This window comes from Dunckerocampus dactyliophorus, chromosome 5, assembly GCF_027744805.1.
Source record: "Dunckerocampus dactyliophorus isolate RoL2022-P2 chromosome 5, RoL_Ddac_1.1, whole genome shotgun sequence".
NCBI classification, from domain to species: Eukaryota; Metazoa; Chordata; class Actinopteri; order Syngnathiformes; family Syngnathidae; genus Dunckerocampus; species Dunckerocampus dactyliophorus.
The window spans coordinates 22,789,743-22,795,753 of NC_072823.1; the positions used below are offsets into that span (position 1 = coordinate 22,789,743).

The 6,011-nt window shown below is 44.3% G+C and overlaps 1 long non-coding RNA gene across 1 annotated transcript; it reads left to right on the forward strand.

Annotated features, from left to right (window-relative positions):
- Positions 1-2,015: 2,015 nt before the first annotated feature.
- On the forward strand, positions 2,016-3,921 carry LOC129181782 (uncharacterized). The gene is made up of 3 exons (XR_008570497.1): positions 2,016-2,095; positions 3,112-3,212; positions 3,503-3,921. It is a non-coding gene; the product is annotated as an uncharacterized LOC129181782 (long non-coding RNA).
- The last annotated feature ends 2,090 nt before the right edge of the window (positions 3,922-6,011 follow it).

Sequence of the window (6,011 nt, forward strand, 5' to 3'; positions counted from 1 at the left end):
TGACACACGGGTGGGGTGGGGGGGGGGGGGGGGGGGGGGGGGGGGGCACCTACTATTGTTGTATAGTGTTGTCGCTGTAGCGGCTGTGTTCATCTCCCAAATAACAAACTTGTTGTTTGGTAGTTGCTCAATTTTTGTGGACAAAATGAAGAAGCAAAAACGCAGAATGGGACATGACTGAAGTTATTGTCCAATGAGATCCTTTACCAACAAATAATCATGCTCGCTTTTAAGTGACGCTGTACCAAATGTTGTGGTGAATGAGGCTCGCCAGAGCACAAAACAAATCAAACTTGTTGTATAAATTAGTTGTGAAGTGTACTTGTGGGTTCCTGTTTGTTTTTCTGCTAAAGAAGAGCAGGAAATGCTTTAAAAGGGAAATGTGATCCAAGAGCTTGTTGGACGGAGAAAGGAGATCTTCCCACTGGGACATGAGAGAAGGAGGAGGAGATCGTCTTCCTCTTTCCTCTATTTCACGCATCATCAGTGGTGACCCTCATGACCCCATAGGAAGCCTTTGTTCCTCACTTCAAAGGCCGGTCCCGGCGGAGCAGCGATCCATCATGAAGGAGATTTCACCTGTTTGGGGATCCCTCAACAGTGTGCCCTCAGGACGGGATCTTCTCTCTGTTGGACTGATGGACCTCGTTGTCCTCCTCTCACTTTCCCACGTGGATGTCCACAATATTCCTTGCAAAAGTGACTCACTTTAAATAGTCATATACAGCCTGCTTGCGCAACATTTGACGTTATGAAGGAAAAACCTCCTTCCTCGTGGACATGATACTGCATCTGACCCGCCCCTAGCTTGGTGAGCTTGCCTCATGTACATGCCCCACTTTGTTCACAAACAGGCTTTGATACACATCTTAAAATGGAGCTCTGCAAACTATCCGTCAGTCAGCTACAGATGTGGGAGTTATAAGTTTGATTCCTTTGTTTTTCTATAGCAAATAGGCTAACCTAGCATGATGCTGCTATTAAATATGAGTGCAATGTTAGCGCTGTAGCTCACATACAGTAGATATGCTAGTGTTGCTAACATCTGAATTCATTTGTGATGGGGATTTGAAGTTATGATAGACTTAAGAGGCATATCTTTCTGAAAATTTGGGCTGTGGTATTTGATGTTAGCAGTTCCAACTGTGTTTATTGGCACGCTAGCAAGATGCTGCATGTTCGAAGGCCGCTCAACTGTGATGTCTTTGGTCACAAAAGACGTCACAGCTCAGCATCGTCACGATGGTTCAACGTCTGACGCTTTGTTTGACTTCACAGCAGGGGTCGCCAACCCGTCAATCGCGAAGTTTTAGTCGATCTTTGGGAGTTTGACAGTCGATTGCATTAGAAAAAAAATGTATTTTTACATCAGTGCCCTCCCCTCCCGGAGAGTGATCAACAGGCATGCATTTTGACTACTGAACACGCCCGTATGCCTTGCCGCTCTCCAGGCACGCAACCTGCAAGCGCCAGCCAGGAGCCCAGTCCGCCAAACTCGACCGGAGGTACCATGAGCACACACACGTACACCGGCTCGCCTAGTGCTCACAGGTTGAGCGACAAGGAGAGAGAGACTGACAGAGCGCAGCCATGTAATTATTGCATGTTGCGGCTCAAAATCAGACTTTGCTGCCTCAAAATTAAGGCACAAATACAACGCCATGGACGCTGCTCATTAGGACTGAGCCAACAAGCCGAATAGATCTGTAGTTTGCTCATAGAGTCCACGCCACAAGCCTGACCTCGACAAAGAACCACAAAAGTAGGGGTGCCCGAAGTGCGGCCCAAAGTAATTGGTCATTGCATCACTGCAAAAACAAAATACAATTTAAAAAACAGCAAAAATGGTAAAAATAGAGCCAAAGGCACAATGGGAAAAAGGTGAAATGTTGACACCAACAACCAATAACACAAAGCTTTGTATTTAAATACATAAATATGTTGTATATTATATATGTTAAAAATATATATATATTCCAGGCATATATTAGGCACAAAATACTGAATGTATACAATGACGTCAAGAAGGTTTCACTGCACATCTTCAAACGGAGCCCTGCCCACTATCCGTCAGCCACCCACAGGCGTGGGAGATGTAAGCTTGATCTTTTTCTTCAGTGAATTAGCTAAGCTAGGATGATGTTTCTGTTAAAATGTGAGTGTAATGTTAGCACTGTAGCTCACATAGCTACACTAATGTTACGCTGTTGCATGTGATATATGGCAGTGATCTCCAACCCCCGGGCTGCGGCCCGGTACCGGGCTGTGGGTCATTTGGTACCGGGCCGCACAGAAAGAAAAAATAATTTCCATTATTTCATTGTTTTTATGTTTTATTTTGAAAAGTGGCCGGATTCTCTCTGTTCCATCCGTCTCACTTGACGCATGTCCATTGTGCGTGTGCTAACTTTATCTCATGCCGCACAGATAGACTACTACTGTATTTTTACCATTTTTCTTTCACCTCACATTTGGTGTCAAATGCTAATACTATGTGGGAATGCATAAAGGTAAGTTTTGATGACTTATTCAGTGCTAATGTACACATTTGTCTCAAGTTAATTCATGCTAGCACACTGCCTTTTACCACACACGTCAAACAGCGATGTAATAATCTCTCTGGAAAAACTTGGCTGGAACTTGAACTGGTGGATGGTGGGTCGGCATTCATTTTGTGCTTTTAATTTGATGTTATTCATGTCTTAGTTTTACACAACACATAATAAATAACATAAATTAGATCGCTATAATGTACGAACCCACCCCACCCCCCACCCGGTCCGCAGGAGATTTGTGGGAACACAAGCCGGTCTGTGGGTCAAAAAAGGTTGGGGACCACTGCTATAAGGTACCTGTTACATACAGTGTATATGGAAAAAGTGGATAAAGTGCACAATAGCGCTTCTGGGAGACACCCTGGACAAACAAAGCTCATTAGCATTAAAGCTACAAACTCACAAAATGGCATGTTCCTAGGAGCACTTTTAATCTGCAAATTGTGGTCAGAAAAAATAAATAAGAGACATTCAAATGTATCTTATCTTGACAACATGTACGCCTCCATCTTGGATGTCAATCCTTTGAACACACCGTGACCTCCTAACCTTGCAGGTATTCCCGGACTCGGTGCGGAAACAGGAAAGAGGCCCCTCCTCCTCTCCATCCTTCCATGTTGCGGCTGTGTTCCAGTCAGGCGCCAGGAAGGCAGGAATGTAAGCATTTCCGTGTAAACACAAAGATTCAGCACTTTTTGAAGGAAGTATAAAGAACCTTCTCAAACAAAGTAATGGGCTTCACTATCAGAGTTAAGAGGCTTGAAAAGTTATAACAATTATGTTGTTTAATTGTTTATATTCATGACATTTTGGAGCCTGGAAACAAGTCCAAAAAAACCCTTATCATTTCGGTGCAAGTGTGACACCACCAACTAGGAGCCTGGCATGCACATGACACTCTTTCCTCTCATTTAACGCTGATGGTTGTACTTTCCTGTGTTTGCTAGGTTGTAACATCTTGCCCATCATTCTGGCCTTACGTTGATCTTAAAAGATGCGTCGTCGGCGCTGAGCCTTACTCCGCTGAAGAGCTTTGGGCCTAAGTAGCTTTGGGAGCAGGGAGATCTTTTAAGACGCTGCAGCCCGGCACGAGACCCGCGGGCAGCTGTACATGCCATGCCCACACAGTAGGTCAGGTCAGACGGGGACTCGGGAAGGTGGAAAGAGTAAAGACAATTGATGCCAGTCTTCAAAACGATGGTCCTCATTTGCGATCTAGTCTTAAAATGTTCTCCAAACACACTGGAACCTTTGGCGCCAGCGTTAGCGTCATTCATTCGTTCCAGAAGGTCCGACTATAACCGAATACATTTTTCCCATAAGAAATCATATAAATCCAATTCATCCATTCCAGAAAGTCCACAATGCTAACAAAAAAACAAATTTTTACAAATAGTTTTACAATTATAGTTTTACATGCAGATCACTGAAAAAAGGGGAAATGTTGAGTTTTTGAATTTCCAAAAGTGAAGTTAGTAAATGCAACACAATTAATTTAGACTTTGCTTGTGAACACGATTTAGTTAAGTAGACGTAAGTTGTTTATAGATAATGTTGAACATGCTAATTTCTTTCATTTCGACTGAAATTGATCAAATTTAAAAAACAAACTCAATGTCATAAAGGTCAGTTTTGTCAATGCAATCAGTTTGGATTTTTGCATTCGAACACTTAGTGGTCTACAGTGCAACCACTCACCGTGGCTGAGTGGTTAGCATGTTTGCCACACAGTCATGGGTTCAAATCTTGGCTTGGGCGTCTCTGTGTGCATGTTCTTCCTCCCACACAGTATGACTGTGAGTGTGAATGGCTGTTTGTCTATATGCGCTTGACTCGCCACCAGTCCAGGGTTTTCCCCCGCCTCTCACCCGAAGTAAGCTGGGATAGGCTCCAGCATACCCCCGCGACCCTAGTGAGGACAAGCGGCATAGAAAACGGATGGCATTGTGAGCATAAACCCCTGATCGGAGCATCCCTAGTAAGTTCCTTTTAATAAAATACTCCATAAATGTCAAGGTTGTTTAGAGGGTAAATCTGCATTCCCCTCTACTGGTATCGGTAATGAAGTGCATTCACTTGAAATCAGTTATCGGTAAGACAGGCAAGACTCATTTTTAGCACTTTCTTCCTCTCTTACCATAAGGATTCACCCTGTAGTAAACTAGACTGGAGTCTTCAGTTTTTGTGTAGACCTAAAAGTAGACCGACTCCCAAAAAGCGCAAACTACAGCAGTTAATTTGACTCAGAAGGAAAAACTGCAGCCCCACGAAAAGCGCAAACTCGCAATTGAACCGACAGCTCACATTCACGAGTCTTTCCTAACAGGATTTCTTGAAGGGGGTCCTTCCAAAGTTCAGCCTCTCCGACTGCGGAGACCTCCGGATCACCTTTTTGTCTTTGATGTCATCTTTGCAGCAATTAATCTTGAGAGGACGCTGTCTTCAAGAAGTCTCCAACATTGTTTTGTCTTTGGAGGTGTGGAACACTCCCCTCATTGTTCCTGCTCCACTTCCCCACAAGCTTGGTCTTTGTGAGGAGATGAAGAGGGGATGAAGAAGAGCAGATCCTGTTCCTCTGGACTGACTCCAGGCATTGCAACAATGGTGATGCAGTGCGTGGCTGCTTGGGTGGTCCCCAGCTAAAGCAAAGGAGGCTAACGAGGTCAGGTTAAGCGAGAACCAGAACCACTCAACCCTTTTGCTAACATTTAAGGAACCCAGCCCAGCAGAGTGAGGACCATGAGTCCATCCTTCCATCAATAAGTGAAAATGCTCAAAATGGTCCCCTTTTTGCTCCCCATCACATCATCCTGATCTCTAAGGGGGTCTTCACCCAAGATGTCCTGGGGGCCTCCTTCCTTCTCCTCCTCCTTCCTTTCCCAGCCTTGCTCTCCACATTCCTTCCATACTTCAGGCCCGACTTGCACGGAAGTCTCCAGAAGGTTTTTGTCAAACATTTCTGTCCTGACCTGTCTGTCTCGACTCTTCCTGGACTTGTGAACGCCATGAAGCATACCTGTCAACATTTGCATTTGAAAATAGAAGAAATTTTAAATAAAGGGAAATAAGGGAAATTCCGGTTTTCCACCAGAATTACCGCCAGGTTGTTCTTTTCCTATATTTAAATGGTGCGCTTGTTTTATTTTGAAGGCCTGACGTTACCGGCTACAGGATGTGTCACGCCAGTGTTGCCCTAGTGTTTCTAAGGGGACTGGAAACTGAATTTTTGAGAATTTGAAAATTGGAGGGCGCTGGAAAAAAGGGCAAAATACGGGAGTTTTCCAGTGAAAACGGGAGGGTTGACAGGTAGGCTATGAAGGCCAAGGACAAAATGTTGGAATTTAGTCCTGCGGCCAAATATACAGTATAAAACTCTGTGTATATATACTGTAGGTGTGCAAATCTGTGTACTCACAGAACAGGAAACATGCATACGCAGTCTTTCCGTCAGGTGTA